General features: G+C 44.3%; 27 non-coding genes across 27 annotated transcripts; 19 read left to right on the top strand and 8 right to left on the bottom strand.

Annotated features, from left to right (window-relative positions):
• The first annotated feature begins 414 nt into the window (after window positions 1–414).
• On the top strand, window positions 415–504 carry trnas-gcu (transfer RNA serine (anticodon GCU)). Its single transcript has one exon. It is a non-coding gene; the product is annotated as a tRNA-Ser (tRNA).
• Window positions 505–844: 340 nt separating this feature from the next.
• Window positions 845–916, bottom strand: trnag-ucc (transfer RNA glycine (anticodon UCC)). The gene has a single exon. It is a non-coding gene; the product is annotated as a tRNA-Gly (tRNA).
• Window positions 917–1,052: 136 nt separating this feature from the next.
• trnaq-cug (transfer RNA glutamine (anticodon CUG)) lies at window positions 1,053–1,124 on the top strand. Its single transcript has one exon. It is a non-coding gene; the product is annotated as a tRNA-Gln (tRNA).
• Window positions 1,125–1,285: 161 nt separating this feature from the next.
• Window positions 1,286–1,367, top strand: trnas-gcu (transfer RNA serine (anticodon GCU)). The gene has a single exon. It is a non-coding gene; the product is annotated as a tRNA-Ser (tRNA).
• A 348-nt stretch (window positions 1,368–1,715) lies between these two features.
• On the bottom strand, window positions 1,716–1,787 carry trnag-ucc (transfer RNA glycine (anticodon UCC)). Its single transcript has one exon. It is a non-coding gene; the product is annotated as a tRNA-Gly (tRNA).
• A 136-nt stretch (window positions 1,788–1,923) lies between these two features.
• Window positions 1,924–1,995, top strand: trnaq-cug (transfer RNA glutamine (anticodon CUG)). The gene has a single exon. It is a non-coding gene; the product is annotated as a tRNA-Gln (tRNA).
• A 161-nt stretch (window positions 1,996–2,156) lies between these two features.
• On the top strand, window positions 2,157–2,238 carry trnas-gcu (transfer RNA serine (anticodon GCU)). Its single transcript has one exon. It is a non-coding gene; the product is annotated as a tRNA-Ser (tRNA).
• Window positions 2,239–2,586: 348 nt separating this feature from the next.
• Window positions 2,587–2,658, bottom strand: trnag-ucc (transfer RNA glycine (anticodon UCC)). The gene has a single exon. It is a non-coding gene; the product is annotated as a tRNA-Gly (tRNA).
• Window positions 2,659–2,794: 136 nt separating this feature from the next.
• Window positions 2,795–2,866, top strand: trnaq-cug (transfer RNA glutamine (anticodon CUG)). The gene has a single exon. It is a non-coding gene; the product is annotated as a tRNA-Gln (tRNA).
• Window positions 2,867–3,027: 161 nt separating this feature from the next.
• Window positions 3,028–3,109, top strand: trnas-gcu (transfer RNA serine (anticodon GCU)). Its single transcript has one exon. It is a non-coding gene; the product is annotated as a tRNA-Ser (tRNA).
• Window positions 3,110–3,665: 556 nt separating this feature from the next.
• trnaq-cug (transfer RNA glutamine (anticodon CUG)) lies at window positions 3,666–3,737 on the top strand. The gene has a single exon. It is a non-coding gene; the product is annotated as a tRNA-Gln (tRNA).
• A 161-nt stretch (window positions 3,738–3,898) lies between these two features.
• trnas-gcu (transfer RNA serine (anticodon GCU)) lies at window positions 3,899–3,980 on the top strand. Its single transcript has one exon. It is a non-coding gene; the product is annotated as a tRNA-Ser (tRNA).
• Window positions 3,981–4,322: 342 nt separating this feature from the next.
• trnag-ucc (transfer RNA glycine (anticodon UCC)) lies at window positions 4,323–4,394 on the bottom strand. Its single transcript has one exon. It is a non-coding gene; the product is annotated as a tRNA-Gly (tRNA).
• A 136-nt stretch (window positions 4,395–4,530) lies between these two features.
• On the top strand, window positions 4,531–4,602 carry trnaq-cug (transfer RNA glutamine (anticodon CUG)). Its single transcript has one exon. It is a non-coding gene; the product is annotated as a tRNA-Gln (tRNA).
• Window positions 4,603–4,763: 161 nt separating this feature from the next.
• On the top strand, window positions 4,764–4,845 carry trnas-gcu (transfer RNA serine (anticodon GCU)). Its single transcript has one exon. It is a non-coding gene; the product is annotated as a tRNA-Ser (tRNA).
• A 349-nt stretch (window positions 4,846–5,194) lies between these two features.
• On the bottom strand, window positions 5,195–5,266 carry trnag-ucc (transfer RNA glycine (anticodon UCC)). Its single transcript has one exon. It is a non-coding gene; the product is annotated as a tRNA-Gly (tRNA).
• A 136-nt stretch (window positions 5,267–5,402) lies between these two features.
• On the top strand, window positions 5,403–5,474 carry trnaq-cug (transfer RNA glutamine (anticodon CUG)). The gene has a single exon. It is a non-coding gene; the product is annotated as a tRNA-Gln (tRNA).
• A 161-nt stretch (window positions 5,475–5,635) lies between these two features.
• On the top strand, window positions 5,636–5,717 carry trnas-gcu (transfer RNA serine (anticodon GCU)). The gene has a single exon. It is a non-coding gene; the product is annotated as a tRNA-Ser (tRNA).
• A 342-nt stretch (window positions 5,718–6,059) lies between these two features.
• trnag-ucc (transfer RNA glycine (anticodon UCC)) lies at window positions 6,060–6,131 on the bottom strand. Its single transcript has one exon. It is a non-coding gene; the product is annotated as a tRNA-Gly (tRNA).
• Window positions 6,132–6,267: 136 nt separating this feature from the next.
• Window positions 6,268–6,339, top strand: trnaq-cug (transfer RNA glutamine (anticodon CUG)). Its single transcript has one exon. It is a non-coding gene; the product is annotated as a tRNA-Gln (tRNA).
• Window positions 6,340–6,396: 57 nt separating this feature from the next.
• Window positions 6,397–6,478, top strand: trnas-gcu (transfer RNA serine (anticodon GCU)). Its single transcript has one exon. It is a non-coding gene; the product is annotated as a tRNA-Ser (tRNA).
• A 342-nt stretch (window positions 6,479–6,820) lies between these two features.
• trnag-ucc (transfer RNA glycine (anticodon UCC)) lies at window positions 6,821–6,892 on the bottom strand. The gene has a single exon. It is a non-coding gene; the product is annotated as a tRNA-Gly (tRNA).
• A 136-nt stretch (window positions 6,893–7,028) lies between these two features.
• trnaq-cug (transfer RNA glutamine (anticodon CUG)) lies at window positions 7,029–7,100 on the top strand. The gene has a single exon. It is a non-coding gene; the product is annotated as a tRNA-Gln (tRNA).
• A 7,742-nt stretch (window positions 7,101–14,842) lies between these two features.
• trnas-gcu (transfer RNA serine (anticodon GCU)) lies at window positions 14,843–14,921 on the top strand. Its single transcript has one exon. It is a non-coding gene; the product is annotated as a tRNA-Ser (tRNA).
• A 348-nt stretch (window positions 14,922–15,269) lies between these two features.
• On the bottom strand, window positions 15,270–15,341 carry trnag-ucc (transfer RNA glycine (anticodon UCC)). Its single transcript has one exon. It is a non-coding gene; the product is annotated as a tRNA-Gly (tRNA).
• Window positions 15,342–15,477: 136 nt separating this feature from the next.
• On the top strand, window positions 15,478–15,549 carry trnaq-cug (transfer RNA glutamine (anticodon CUG)). The gene has a single exon. It is a non-coding gene; the product is annotated as a tRNA-Gln (tRNA).
• Window positions 15,550–15,710: 161 nt separating this feature from the next.
• Window positions 15,711–15,792, top strand: trnas-gcu (transfer RNA serine (anticodon GCU)). The gene has a single exon. It is a non-coding gene; the product is annotated as a tRNA-Ser (tRNA).
• The last annotated feature ends 108 nt before the right edge of the window (window positions 15,793–15,900 follow it).

Raw genomic sequence — 15,900 nt, 5'->3', positions numbered from 1 at the left:
TGCTTCTGCGTCTCCTCTCCCTGCCTCTGCGTTGACTGCCCCTGCCTCTGTGTCTCCTCCTCTCGCTGCCTCTGTGTCTCCTCCTCTCGCTGCCTCTGTCTCTCCTCCTCTCGCTGCCTCTGTGCCTCCTCTCGCTGCCTCTGTGCCTCCTCTACCTGCCTCTGTCTCTCCTCTCGCTGCCTCCGTGCTCCCTGCCTCGTCCATCTCAACTCGTCCTGCCTCACTAGACCCAGCAGCGCCTGATGACAGATCTGCTGGCTGGGGGGGGGGGGGGGGGGGGTGGTTACAAAAAGAGGGCCATGCTATGCTACATGCAACTAAGAATCCTACACTACTATACTAGTTTTCTCCAGAATGGTACAGATACATATTGTTCAATAAATAAATCCCCCGGCCGGGCAGTCCCTTTTGCCCGTTTTTTGGCCGAGTGGTTAAGGTGATGGACTGCTAATCCATTGTGCTCTGCACGCGTGGGTTCGAATCCCATCCTCATCGTTAGCACCATTCTTACATAAGTACATCGTGTTCAATTTCATGGAAAAAAAATACGATGAATCAAGGACTTCTTGCACTATTTTCCTTTCATTTCAATTAATTGTAACCTAGAGCCCAACCTTTACTGCCAAAAAATACAGACACTGATATTGAAAGTTCTCATTCGCTAAAGCAAGAGTCTTGTTCATTCTGTATGGTCTGAACCACGGTTAAATATTTCAGTTCCGCCAAAATGTAGTATTTCAGTTCCGCCAAAATGTAGTCTAGAGCACAATATTTACCGAAAAGAAAACACAGACACTGATTTCTAAAGTCCTGAATCCCTGTGGCATTCGAAATAGCATTCCAATGCATTGGCCGGGAATCGAACCCGGGTCAACTGCTTGGAAGGCAGCTATGCTCACCACTATACCACCAATGCCACAATGTCATAAATTATGCTCGGAAATCATCGAACCCAAACTCAAATCTCGGTGGAACTGTTCAATTTGTCATTTTCACTTATATTTAGTTTAAAGAACGGTTGAACAGTCTACTGAAACAGTCTAAGGTGAAATGGTTCCATGGTGTAATTGTTAGCACTCTGGGCTCTGAATCCAGCGATCCGAGTTCAAGTCTCGGTGGAACCTATTAGAGCAGTGTAGCTTCAGACGACTGCTCTACGCTGTGTCCCTCTTCCATTTTTCTAACACCGAGACTTTAAACACTTTTTCAAAAATTCTCTCTTGCCCATATTTTGTCTCGACCACATTTCGGAAAAATTAAAAAGTATTTTAGAGGTTGGTAAGCTGATGGGGTGGCCGAGTGGTTAAGGTGTTGGACTGCTAATCCATTGTGCTCTGCACGCGTGGGTTCGAATCCCATCCTCATCGTTAGCACCAGTCTTACATAAGTACATCGTGTTCAATTTCATGGAAAAAAATACGATGAATCAAGGATGTCTTGCACTATTTTCCTTTCATTTCAATTAATTGTAACCTAGAGCACAACCTTTACTGCCAAAAAATACAGACACTGATCTTGAAAGTTCTCATTCGCTAAAGCAAGAGTCTTGTTCATTCTGTATGGTCTGAACCACGGTTAAGTATTTCAGTTCCGCCAAAATGTAGTATTTCAGTTCCGCCAAAATGTAGTCTAGAGCACAATATTTACCGAAAAGAAAACACAGACACTGATTTCTAACGTCCTGAATCCCTGTGGCATTCGAAATAGCATTCCAATGCATTGGCCGGGAATCGAACCCGGGTCAACTGCTTGGAAGGCAGCTATGCTCACCACTATACCACCAATGCCACAATGTCATAAATTATGCTCGGAAATCATCGAACCCAAACTCAAATCTCGGTGGAACTGTTCAATTTGTCATTTTCACTTATATTCAGTTTAAAGAACGGTTGCACAGTCTACTGAAACAGTCTAAGGTGATATGGTTCCATGGTGTAATGGTTAACACTCTGGACTCTGAATCCCGCGATCCGAGTTCAAGTCTCGGTGGAACCTATCAGAGCAGTGTAGCTTCAGACGACTGCTCTACGCTGTGTCCCTCTTCCATTTTTCTAACACCGAGACTTTAAACACTTTTTCAAAAAATCTCTCTTGCCCATATTTAGTCTCGACCACATTTGGGAAAAATTAAAAAGTATTATAGCAGTTGGTAAGCTGATGGGGTGGCCGAGTGGTGAAGGTGATGGACTGCTAATCCATTGTGCTCTGCACGCGTGGGTTCGAATCCCATCGTTATCGTTTGCACCATACTTACATAAGTACATCGTGTTCAATTTCATGGAAAAAAATACGATGAATCAAGGACGTCTTGCACTATTTTCCTTTCATTTCAATTAATTGTAACCTAGAGCACAACCTTTACTGCCAAAAAATACAGACACTGATCTTGAAAGTTCTCATTCGCTAAAGCAAGAGTCTTGTTCATTCTGTATGGTCTGAACCACGGTTAAGTATTTCAGTTCCGCCAAAATGTAGTATTTCAGTTCCGCCAAAATGTAGTCTAGAGCACAATATTTACCGAAAAGAAAACACAGACACTGATTTCTAAAGTCCTGAATCCCTGTGGCATTCGAAAAAGGATTCCAATGCATTGGCCGGGAATCGAACCCGGGTCAACTGCTTGGAAGGCAGCTATGCTCACCACTATACCACCAATGCCACAATGACATAAATTATACTAGGAAATCATCAAACCCAAACTCAAATCTCGGTGGAACTGTTCAATTTGTCATTTTCACTTATATTCAGTTTAAAGAACGGTTGCACAGTCTACTGAAACAGTCTAAGGTGAAATGGTTCCATGGTGTAATGGTTAGCACTCTGGACTCTGAATCCAGCGATCCGAGTTCAAGTCTCGGTGGAACCTATTAGAGCAGTGTAGCTTCAGACGACTGCTCTACGCTGTGTCCCTCTTCCATTTTTCTAACACCGAGACTTTAAACACTTTTTCAAAAAATCTCTCTTGCCCATATTTAGTCTCGACCACATTTGGGAAAAATTAAAAAGTATTATAGCAGTTGGTAAGCTGATGGGGTGGCCGAGTGGTGAAGGTGATGGACTGCTAATCCATTGTGCTCTGCACGCGTGGGTTCGAATCCCATCCTTATCGTTTGCACCGTACTTATATAATTACATCGTGTTCAATTTCATGGAAAAAAATACGATGAATCAAGGACGTCTTGCACTATTTTCCTTTCATTTCAATTAATTGTAACCTAGAGCACAACCTTTACTGCCAAAAAATACAGACACTGATCTTGAAAGTTCTCATTCGCTAAAGCAAGAGTCTTGTTCATTCTGTATGGTCTGAACCACGGTTAAATATTTCAGTTCCGCCAAAATGTAGTATTTCAGTTCCGCCAAAATGTAGTCTAGAGCACAGTATTTACCGAAAAGAATACACAGACACTGATTTCTAAAGTCCTGAATCCCTGTGGCATTCGAAAAAGCATTCCAATGCATTGGGCGGGAATCGAACCGGGGTCAACTGCATGGAAGGCAGCTATGCTCACCACTATACCACCAATGCCACAATGTCATAAATTATGCTCGGAAATCATCGAACCCAAACTCAAATCTCGGTGGAACTGTTCAATTTGTCATTTTCACTTATATTTAGTTTAAAGAACGGTTGCACAGTCTACTGAAACAGTCTATGGTGAAATGGTTCCATGGTGTAATGGTTAGCACTCTGGACTCTGAATCCAGCGATCCGAGTTCAAGTCTCGGTGGAACCTATTAGAGCAGTGTAGCTTCAGACGACTGCTCTACGCTGTGTCCCTCTTCCATTATTCTAACACCGAGACTTTAAACACTTTTTCAAAAATTCTCTCTTGCCCATATTTTGTCTCGACCACATTTTGCAAAAATTAAAAAGTATTATAGCGATTGGTAAGCTGATGGGGTGGCCGAGTGGTTAAGGTGATGGTCTGCTAATCCATTGTGCTCTGCACGCGTGGGTTAGACTCCCATCCTCATCGTTCGCACCATTCTTACATAAGTACGTCGTGTTCAATTTCATGGAAAAAAATACGATGAATCAAGGATGTCTTGCACTATTTTCCTTTCATTTCAATTAATTGTAACCTAGAGCACAACCTTTACTGCCAAAAAATACAGACACTGATCTTGAAAGTTCTCATTCGCTAAAGCAAGAGTCTTGTTCATTCTGTATGGTCTGAACCACGGTTAAGTATTTCAGTTCCGCCAAAATGTAGTATTTCAGTTCCGCCAAAATGTAGTCTAGAGCACAATATTTACCGAAAAGAAAACACAGATTTCTAAAGTCCTGAATCCCTGTGGCATTCGAAAAAGCATTCCAATGCATTGGCCGGGAATCGAACCCGGGTCAACTGCTTGGAAGGCAGCTATGCTCACCACTATACCACCAATGCCACAATGTCATAAATTATGCTCGGAAATCATCGAACCCAAACTCAAATCTCGGTGGAACTGTTCAATTTGTCATTTTCACTTATATTTAGTTTAAAGAACTGTTGCACAGTCTACTGAAACAGTCTAAGGTGAAATGGTTCCATGGTGTAATGGTTAGCACTCTGGACTCTGAATCCAGCGATCCGAGTTCAAGTCTCGGTGAGACCTATTAGAGCAGTGTAGCTTCAGACGACTGCTCTACGCTGTGTCCCTCTTCCATTTTTCTAACACCGAGACTTTAAACACTTTTTCAAAAATTCTCTCTTGCCCATATTTAGTCTCGACCACATTTCGGAAAAATTAAAAAGTATTTTAGAGGTTGGTAAGCTGATGGGGTGGCCTAGTGGTAAAGGTGATGGACTGCTAATCCATTGTGCTCTGCACGCGTGGGTTCGAATCCCATCCTTATCATTTGCACCATTCTTACATAAATACATCGTGTTCAATTTCATGGAAAAAAAATACGATGAATCAAGGATGTCTTGCACAATTTTCCTTTCATTTCAATTAATTGTAACCTAGAGCCCAACCTTTACTGCCAAAAAATACAGACACTGATCTTGAAAGTTCTCATTCGCTAAAGCAAGAGTCTTGTTCATTCTGTATGGTCTGAACCACGGTTAAATATTTCAGTTCCGCCAAAATGTAGTATTTCAGTTCCGCCAAAATGTAGTCTAGAGCACAATATTTATCGAAAAGAAAACACAGACACTGATTTCTAAAGTCCTGAATCCCTGTGGCATTCGAAAAACCATTCCAATGCATTGGCCGGGAATCGAACCGGGGTCAACTGCATGGAAGGCAGCTATGCTCACCACTATACCACCAATGCCACAATGTCATAAATTATGCTCGGAAATCATCGAACCCAAACTCAAATCTCGGTGGAACTGTTCAATTTGTCATTTTCACTTATATTTAGTTTAAAGAACGGTTGCACAGTCTACTGAAACAGTCTAAGGTGAAATGGTTCCATGGTGTAATGGTTAGCACTCTGGACTCTGAATCCAGCGATCCGAGTTCAAGTCTCGGTGGAACCTATTAGAGCAGTGTAGCTTCAGACGACTGCTCTACGCTGTGTCCCTCTTCCATTTTTCTAACACCGAGACTTTAAACACTTTTTCAAAAATTCTCTCTTGCCCATATTTTGTCTCGACCACATTTTGGAAAAATTAAAAAGTATTATAGCGATTGTTAAGCTGATGGGGTGGCCGAGTGGTTAAGGTGATGGACTGCTAATCCATTGTGCTCTGCACGCGTGAGATCGAATTCCATCCTCATCGTTTGCACCATTCTTACATAAGTACATTGTGTTCAATTTCATGGAAAGAAATACGATGAATCAAGGATGTCTTGCACTATTTTCCTTTCATTTCAATTAATTGTAACCTAGAGCACAACCTTTACTGCCAAAAAATACAGACACTGATCATGAAAGTTCTCATTCGCTAAAGCAAGAGTCTTGTTCATTCTGTATGGTCTGAACCACGGTTAAGTATTTCAGTTCCGCCAAAATTTTGTATTTCAGTTCCGCCAAAATGTAGTCTAGAGCACAATATTTACCGAAAAGAAAACACAGATTTCTAAAGTCCTGAATCCCTGTGGCATTCGAAAAACCATTCCAATGCATTGGCCGGGAATCGAACCCGGGTCAACTGCTTGGAAGGCAGCTATGCTCACCACTATACCACCAATGCCACAATGTCATAAATTATGCTCGGAAATCATCGAACCCAAACTCAAATCTCGGTGGAACTGTTCAATTTGTCATTTTCACTTATATTTAGTTTAAAGAACGGTTGCACAGTCTACTGAAACAGTCTAAGGTGAAATGGTTCCATGGTGTAATGGTTAGCACTATGGACTCTGAATCCAGCGATCCGAGTTCAAGTCTCGGTGGAACCTATTAGAGCAGTGTAGCTTCAGACGACTGCTCTACGCTGTGTCCCTCTTCCATTAGCTGATGGGGTGGCCGAGTAGTTAAGGTGATGGACTGCTACTCCATTGTGCTCTGCACGCGTGGGTTCGACTCCCATCCTCATCGTTTGCACCATTCTTACATAAGTACATCGTGTTCAATTTCATGGAAAAAAATACGATGAATCAAGGATGTCTTGCACTATTTTCCTTTCATTTCAATTCATTGTAACCTAGAGCACAACCTTTACTGCCAAAAAATAAAGACACTGATCTTGAAAGTTCTCATTCGCTAAAGCAAGAGTCTTGTTCATTCTGTATGGTCTGAACCACGGTTAAATATTTCAGTTCCGCCAAAATGTAGTATTTCAGTTCCGCCAAAATGTAGTCTAGAGCACAGTATTTACCGAAAAGAAAACACAGATTTCTAAAGTCCTGAATCCCTATGGCATCGGATAATGCATTCCAATGCATTGGCCGGGAATCGAACCCCGGTCAACTGCTTGGAAGGCAGCTATGCTCACCACTATACCACCAATGCCACAATGTCATAAGTTGTGCTCGGAAATCATCGAACCCAAACTCAAATCTCGGTGGAACTGTTCAATTTGTCATTTTCACTTATATTTAGTTTAAAGAACGGTTGCACAGTCTACTGAAACAGTCTAAGGTGAAATGGTTCCATGGTGTAATGGTTAGCACTATGGACTCTGAATCCAGCGATCCGAGTTCAAGTCTCGGTGGAACCTATTAGAGCAGTGTAGCTTCAGACGACTGCTCTACGCTGTGTCCCTCTTCCATTTTTCTAACACCGAGACTTTAAACACTTTTTCAAAAATTCTCTCTTGCCCATATTTTGTCTCGACCACATTTTGGAAAAATTAAAAAGTATTATAGCGATTGGTAAGCTGATGGGGTGGCCGTACCCTCCGCCGAATGGACTGGAAAAACAAGTCCTAACAATTCCTAACAAAGTCCTAACAGTTCCTAACAAGTCCTAACAAAGTCCTAACAAGTCCTAACAAAGTCCTAACAAAGTCCTAACAAGTCCTAACAATCCTAACAGAATCCTAACAACTCCTAACAAGAGCGGGGCAAAAGAGCCAATCACATGCTCCGAGGCAGTTGCAGCTCCAAGGTGGGGGCAAAAGAGCCAATCATATGCTTCGACACATTTGCCTCGTCCAGGGGCAAGGTAACCAATCAGATTTTGTCTATTGCCCGTTTTTTCGACGCACAGTTTTCTGATAGGTGAGTCTGAGACGACAGGCTAAAGTGTACAGTTAGTAACAGGTACAGTTACAGTTAGTTACTAACTTTATTGACCGTCAATGAATATCTGGACACTGAAAGTAAGTAGAACTTACTAACATTATGCATATCACTTTAGTGAAATCGTATAAGTATGTGGTGTGTTTGTATGTACTTCTGCCGTGACAAACGTTGGATGTGTTTCGTGAAGTTTGACAAGACGGTCACAAAACCTTAAAAAGGGATAGGCCTATCGCTGATCAAACGTTGATGTTGATTATTTTCTTTACTGAACGCTTTTAAGTGTCTTTTTCGTGTCTGTCATGTGTCCATCAAACTAAACTAGAACAGAGAGGCTCAGTTTTTGTGTATGTGTCAAGACGCGGTCTGTGTTATCGCTGCTCATCTTAGCATAATGTGACGTTATCGGACGCCACCGCGCTCTTTGAAGAACCATGCGAATCAAGATTCTAAATAATAATAATGAATGCTGTGATATCGTTATTACTATGTGTATACTAGGGGTGTGAACGGTTACAAAAAATTATAAACGGTTACACAACCCCTTTTTTTCCGTGTATATATAATACTAATAATAATAATACATTTAATTTAGAGGCGCCTTTCAAGACACCCAAGGTCACCTTACAGAGCATATAGTCATCATAAATCATTTAAAAAAAACAAGACATTGTGGAAAAAATAAATAGATAAATAAATAAACATAATACTGCATAATAATATACATGATATATGTGTATATGAGTATCTCTATTTATTTATTTATATTTTTTATTTACTCTTATCTTTTTCAGTACTTATTATTCAATGCTTTCATTATTGTTTACTGTTTCATGTTGTCTGTGTGTGTGTGTGTGTGTGTGTGTGTGTGTGTGTGTGTGTGTGTGTGTGTGTGTGTGTGTGTGTGTGTGTGTGTGTGTGTGTGTGTGTGTGTGTGTGTGTGTGTGTGTGTGTGTATGCATGTATGTTGCCTACAGCAGCCTAATGTCTGCCTCTCGTCCTATAGAGATGCCAAAGGAGGGAAAGCCAGATTCATACTGGGCAGGTGTCATGGTCCGGTTTGCCCAGGGGAAACACAAGTTTTCTACAGGCCAGAGACCTGGGGGAAGACGTTGGAGGGCAGTGATAGAGAGGATTAAGAATTGTCCCCTGACCCCTATATTTGGACTGTCAGAAAATTTGACATTTTTGGGAAAAAGATCCCCTGCAAATGTGGCTACCATGATGTAAGCATTGTCATTGAATCCTTAAACATATGATGTGAGACAAACATGCTGACAAATGCTTCCTCTACAGCTGTTCCCCATGGCTGGTTCTTCGTTGTATGTGATTGATTCTCCAACTGACTTGTTTTGATGCAGAGTATTGTTTGATTTAGAGGATAAGAGGATTTAGAGAGTAAATACAAAATGTTGTCTCCCCCAGTTAGGACAGCAGGCAGGGACCGCTGCAGGTCCACAGGCAGTGCAGGCCAACAGCAGTAGAGCAGCAGATACACCAGACGCAGCAAAGGCTATTGCAGCAGATACACCAGACGCACCAAAGGCCAGTGCAGCAGCTGGAAGTCTGGAAAGTTCAGCCAGTACCTTTATAACATGCTCCCTTTGTGCTCAGGAAGTGTTCTCTGACCACTTTACGCAGCACCTGTCAGACTTCCATGTCCAGGAGCAGTGTCAGCACTGCGGTACAAAGGCTGAGGGTGCTGTCAGATTATCAGAGCACCTCGAGAAGTGTCATGTCTTATCTCCACCAGACCTCCCAAACATTTCTCCTCCAGCCCCTTCAGCCCATCCCTCTACTACCCCAGCCCAGGCGATTACACCGACGCCAGTCCTCTGTCCCAGAGATGCTCCAGCTCCAGTCTGCCTCACAGCCAAGGAGACGACATCTAACATCCGTCTCCAAGATGCTCCTGCTCCTGTCCCTTCCAGGGTATCTGAGATGGCACCAGCGACTCAGAGAGGCACACCACTTCTTCCTGCCCCTGCCTCTGCTCCTCCTCCAGCAGCACCAGCACTGATTACACCGACGCCAGTCCTCTGTCCCAGAGATGCTCCAGCTCCAGTCTGCCTCACAGCCAAGGAGACGACATCAAACATCCGTCTCCAAGATGCTCCTGCTCCTGTCCCTTCCAGAGTATCTGAGATGGCACCAGCGACTCAGAGAGGCACACCACTTCTTCCTGCCCCTGCCTCTGCTCCTCCTCCAGCAGCACCAGCACCGGGGTTCCCAGTCCCTTTCCGCTCTCAAGGGGTTAGCCGTGCTAGGTTTTTATCAAAGCCATTCCTCCGGGTCATCAAGCCAGGTGACCGGGAGTGGATTGCCCACATCATCTATGAAGCGAGTGGGCAGCTGAGACAGGAGATCAGCCAAAATTGGCACCACCCCCCAAGTCCAATCAGATCTGTGGCCCCTCCAAACCCAGATGACTATTTTAGGCAGAGGATGTTCCTGTGGGCCCCAATGCGCATGTGGAGCATCCCTCTGAAATGCCCTCAGTGCAAAAGAAGACTGCACCACTCTGGTATTTACACCAAGGTCAGAGAGGTCATTGATGTGGATTCAAGGTACTACTTGATAGGGGGAGATTACCCAAGGTGCAGCCAGTGCAAACCATCGCAAACTTTCGGTCCTTGGAGTAGTGACATTTTAAAGCAGCTCGACCCCTCTAACTGCAACAAATTCCCTGCTGTGTTAACAACACATTTGGCACTGGACCGAAAATGCGTGACACTTTTGCGTCCCAGAACAGAAGGGAATAGCTCCAGTTACCTGCAGCAGGCCTTTCAAGATGCACACAGTGAGGAGTGGGCTAGGAGATCCTGTGACTATTTCACAGATTGTGAATTTCACAGGAGATCCAGCCTGAAGCAGTCCAAGGCTGTTTATCTAAAGCCACCATCCTTCTGTCCCGTGCCCCTGGCCCAGTGGTTTGAGACAGTGCATACCAACGATGTTGTCAGTCACCTTGATGAGCTCAAAGGTGTCATAACTTCAACGTTTGGCAAAATTCTTAAGCTTGATTCCACTAAGAAGGTAAATGTAAACCTACATAAGCTTGAGCTCATTTATTCTTTTAGGGTTGGATAACAATACATGTGCTAATGATGTATGCCTTTTTTTTGATATAGGTCACCAAAAAACTGGCTGGGGGAATTGAGGGCACCGCAACATGGATGACCAATGTGGGGAACGAGTATGGTCAAGTTCTCAACTCTGTCCTCACAACCGGCGAGGGGGCTGGGCTTGATGACCTTTGTCAAGGTATCGTCCAACGGTACAGGGATGCTGGTGAGCCACAGCCAGACGCCATCTATGTGGATAGAGACTGTTGCAGTGACAGAGGTGAGTTACCTGTAATTTGTGTTGATGTTTTTTGCCAAATTAAGGCAGTTGGTGACAGTCTGACTACAAATAAAAAAAATGTATTCATGATCTTGTGAATACAGGAGTGGGCCCAGTTCTAATTTGGTTTCGGCCATGGACATCCACTGTGCGGTTGGATATGTTCCACTTCATGAGGCGATTCACAAGAGGTCTCACCACGGAACACCATCCACTGTATGGTACCTTCTGTTCTAAATTGTCGAGCTGCATTTTTGAGTGGGACATGCAGGACGTCTGTCATCTGAAAGAGGCCAAGCGGACAGAGCTGAAGAAGAAACATCAGGGCCATCAGCCAACAGATGCCCAGGTGTTGGCGAGCATCAGCTCTAAAGAGCTAGCCAAGCACTGCCGAAGGAAAACCCGGGGAGTGGAGGAGACCCGTGCCCTCATCAAAAGGCTTCTAGACTCCATGTGGCAGCTTGTGGACGGCACCGGGCTGCACCTCATCAACCACGAGCACATGTCTCGAGTGTGGGAGGTACAGCAGAAGCACCTTGCCTGCATCCAGGATCCACCAGGAGTGCAGCTTTATACCAACATTGGGTCAGGGCTGGAGAAAGGAGACAAAACGTTGGATGTCCTAAGATGCGGCAGAGGGTCCTCCTCTCTGGAAAGCTTCCATAAGCACCAGTGTGCTTTCATTCCAGGCATGATAAAACCTCACACACATATGGTATATTTTGCTATTGAATGTTGACATAATATTGCAAGTTGTTGTAATCAGTGATCCTGTTTTTGATCTCATCAGGGTGGAGATGCAATGCATTGCACACTCAGATGTACATGCTTGAGGGTTTGTCAAGGTGGAATTTGAACCGGTCAGCACAAGCACTTGGTATGAATGAGACATCCAAGACAAGAATATATGACATTCGCTTGATGTCCAACGTGAATGCGCTCAGCCAGAAGGTCTTGGGAAAACCTCTTCTTCCAGAGTTTATCCCCCCTGGGAAACCTACCGGTAAGAAAAGTCTGCTGTTGATGATGATCAAACCTATACTGTGACATGGCAGGCAATAACACAATCATTTTTCACTGGATACTTATTGCAGGAGAGCGTATTGCTGTGGAGTATCTTCTCGCACAGTCAAACAGAGGAGATCTTCTGAGACAGCAGGTTGGTGATATTGATGATGAGGCTAATGATGGCATCCTGCCAGATATCTTCGATGAAGACCTCAAGGATGAATGTCCGGATTTGACCGTACCACAGGCTCATGACCTCACATTGCAGGTAATATTATGTCAACAGTATATCAGACATCAAAAAAATATTGGAGAACTAATAAACAGTTCATTTTTGATGAAAAACAGACACAAAAAAACTTTAAAAGATAAATGTATTCTTTTATTAATCACCTCAGGAAATTGGAAGCGGTGGCCCCAGGCCCAGGTCAGATCCCCGGTCCCCATTTGAGGAGAGTTATGCCTCTGCAGGACCCGTCCACTCCCCATTTGAGGAGAGAGATGCCTCTGCAAGTCCCGTCCACTCCCCAATTGAGGAGAGAGAGGCCTCTGCAAGTCCCGTCCACTCCCTAATTGATGAGAGAGATGCCACTGCATGTCCTGTCCACTCCCCAATCGATGTCCTCGCCTCATTTGAAGAGAGTGGGCTCATTACTCCAGCTCCGGTAAAGTGGATAATGTTTCACCGTTAGAAATGTGGGCTTCTTTATATTATCAGATGTTTAATATCAGCTTTATTGGTTCAATTCTTGTAACAGGACACTAGGTGTGATGCCAGAGGGATTGCTGGATGGGAGGCAGTTGATGCCTTGGCAGGGTACCTGGTTGGGCTTAACCGAACCATCACTGCACTCTCCAACGGTGAAGTGGCAGAGATTTTGAGGTTGTACGCATTCTTGAATGTCTATGACCAGACCCCCACCAGATACACCCTCAAGACCAAAAAAACTACTCTGCCAGGACCTTGGAGAGCTTCGCGAAAGCGCAGTGGCTCTGCTCCAGGCCAGCAAGCAGCCGAGAGGTATCTACATCTCATATAGCTGCATTCTTTAGCATTTGTATGAGTATATTTATGTCAATATGTGAACAGGCATATACGATGAGCACTATGTGATCTGGTCATCTATTTGCAGATTGTTCATGGTCCATGGTCAGGCTGCTCACAGACCAGACCACAACAGAGTGTCAGAGTGTGTTGCTCTTAAGCTGTTAAAAGAGTATAAGGAAGCCCGAAATAGGCCAAAGGACAATCAAGGGAGGACATTTGCCATACCCCAATCCATCACAATGGCTTACTCCCATATCAAGCAGCTAGTGGAGGACTCCAGAGAGATCATGGACAGGAGTGACCTGGTACTGGTAACCATCAATACCACCACCGTGTCCTGCTGGTGAGTTCATCTTTTATATCTTCATGAATTGATTGAATTGGATACTTGAACATTTTAAACAATTAACTCACTGTGTTTTGTTTTCTGTCTCTGCAGGCTGCAAGATCGCCAAAAGAGAACGGAACGGGACTCTTTGCTACAGGGCGTGCAACTTCCACAGCAGATTGCCTTAGCTAAGGAATCCCTCCTGGATGCTCGTGACCTACCAACACAGCCAGTTCAGCATGGACACACTCTTTTGGAGTTCCAGGAGCCTGAGAACCATGAGGGTGAGGCAAAAATCCGCCAGCGACAGCTGCTTCCGCTGGAAGCAGCTGTATGGAGAGCTGGTCCTCTACCTACCAGCCGCCCCCAACAAACTACCAGAGCTGGACTTCTTATCTCCAGGCACCCCCGGAACACTCCCAGGAGTACTCCTCTGCCCATCAGCTACCCCCAACTCACACTCAAGGCTGGTCCACTTACCAGGCACCCCTTGCACACTCCCATGTTTGGTCATCCACCCAACCACCACCCTCAGCGTCCAACCAGGGCTGGTCTTCCACCCACCCACCACCCTCAGCATCCTCCCAGGGCTGGTCTTCCACCCACCCACCACCCTCAGCATCCTCCCAGGGCTGGTCTTCCACCCACCCGCTACCCTCAGCGTCCAACCAGGGCTGGTCTTCCACCCGCCCACCACCCTCAGCATCCTCCCAGGGCTGGTCTTCCACCCACCCACCACCCTCAGCATCCTCCCAGGGCTGGTCTTCCACCCACCCACCACCCTCAGCATCCTCCCAGGGCTGGTGTGCCACCCACCCACCACCCTCAGGATCCTCCCAGGGCTGGTCATCCACCTCCTACTGTCCTGACCAACATAGGCTCCCTCACCAAGCACACCCAGAGGCACTAGGTCACCTTAATCGCCAGCGTGAATGGCGATTGCACAAGGCAGCCCTTGAGAACCAGGAGCGAATAAGGAAAGGTGAGCCCCCAAAGAAGCGACAGGCTAAAGAGAGCTACCACTATGAGTGCAAGCTGTGTGGTCAACCCAAATCAAAGAAAACTGGACACTCTCAGTTACGTGGAAAATGGTACTGCCCTGCATCGGGACAGACCCTAGAGGAGTGGAGAAGCTCCTTGTAATTACCCCAATACGCATTCTTTTTTATTGTAATATTTTTTATTTCTTATCAGAAAATATGTTAACGTTCACTGTTGAAAAATAAGTATAATTGCTGTTGCAAAAAATAATAATAATTAGTTGCCGTTGCAACTATTTGCAAAAAAAAACAAAACAGAATAGTTGCTGATGTAACTATTTGCAAAAAAAAAACAACAACAAAAAAAACAACTCTTGTGGTGTAATAGTAACACGTCCATCCTTGGGGTGGGAGACACCAGGTGCAAATCCTGGCAAGAGTATGCAACTTGTTGAAACAAATACATCATTTAAAAAGTATTAATAAACAAAACTGGGCAATTTCAAAACTGCTTTGGCCGAGTGGTTAAGGTGATGGACTGCTAATCCATTGTGCTCTGCACGCGTGGGTTCGAATCCCATCCTCATCGTTCGCACCATTCTTACATAAGTACATCGTGTTCAATTTCATGGAAAAAAATACGATGAATCAAGGACGTCTTGCACTATTTTCCTTTCATTTCAATTAATTGTATCCTAGAGCACAACCTTTACTGCCAAAAAATACAGACACTGATCTTGAAAGTTCTCATTCGCTAAAGCAAGAGTCTTGTTCATTCTGTATGGTCTGAACCACGGTTAAGTATTTCAGTTCCGCCAAAATGTAGTATTTCAGTTCCGCCAAAATGTAGTCTAGAGCACAATATTTACCGAAAAGAAAACACAGACACTGATTTCTAAAGTCCTGAATCCCTGTGGCATTCGAAAAAGTATTCCAATGCATTGGCCGGGAATCGAACCCGGGTCAACTGCTTGGAAGGCAGCTATGCTCACCACTATACCACCAATGCCACAATGTCATATAGTATGCTCGGAAATCATCGAACCCAAACTCAAATCTCGGTGGAACTGTTCAATTTGTCATTTTCACTTATATTTAGTTTAAAGAACGGTTGCACAGTCTACTGAAACAGTCTAAGGTGAAATGGTTCCATGGTGTAATGGTTAGCACTATGGACTCTGAATCCAGCGATCCGAGTTCAAGTCTCGGTGGAACCTATTAGAGCAGTGTAGCTTCAGACGACTGCTCTACGCTGTGTCCCTCTACCATTTTTCTAACACCGAGACTTTAAACACTTTTTCAAAAATTCTCTCTTGCCCATATTTTGTCTCGACCACATTTTGCAAAAATTAAAAAGTATTATAGCGATTGGTAAGCTGATGGGGTGGCCGAGTGGTTAAGGTGATGGAATGCTAATCCATTGTGCTCTGTACACGTGGGTTCGAATCCCATCCTCATCGTTTGCACCATTCTTACATAAGTACATCGTGTTCAATTTCATGGAAAAAAATACGATGAATCAAGGATGTCTTGCACTATTTTCCTTTCATTTCAATTAATTGTAACCT

This window comes from Gadus chalcogrammus, chromosome 1, assembly GCF_026213295.1.
Source record: "Gadus chalcogrammus isolate NIFS_2021 chromosome 1, NIFS_Gcha_1.0, whole genome shotgun sequence".
Taxonomy (NCBI): domain Eukaryota; kingdom Metazoa; phylum Chordata; class Actinopteri; order Gadiformes; family Gadidae; genus Gadus; species Gadus chalcogrammus.
Note: the sequence above shows the minus strand (reverse complement) of the source record. Positions and strands in the feature narration are given on the sequence as shown.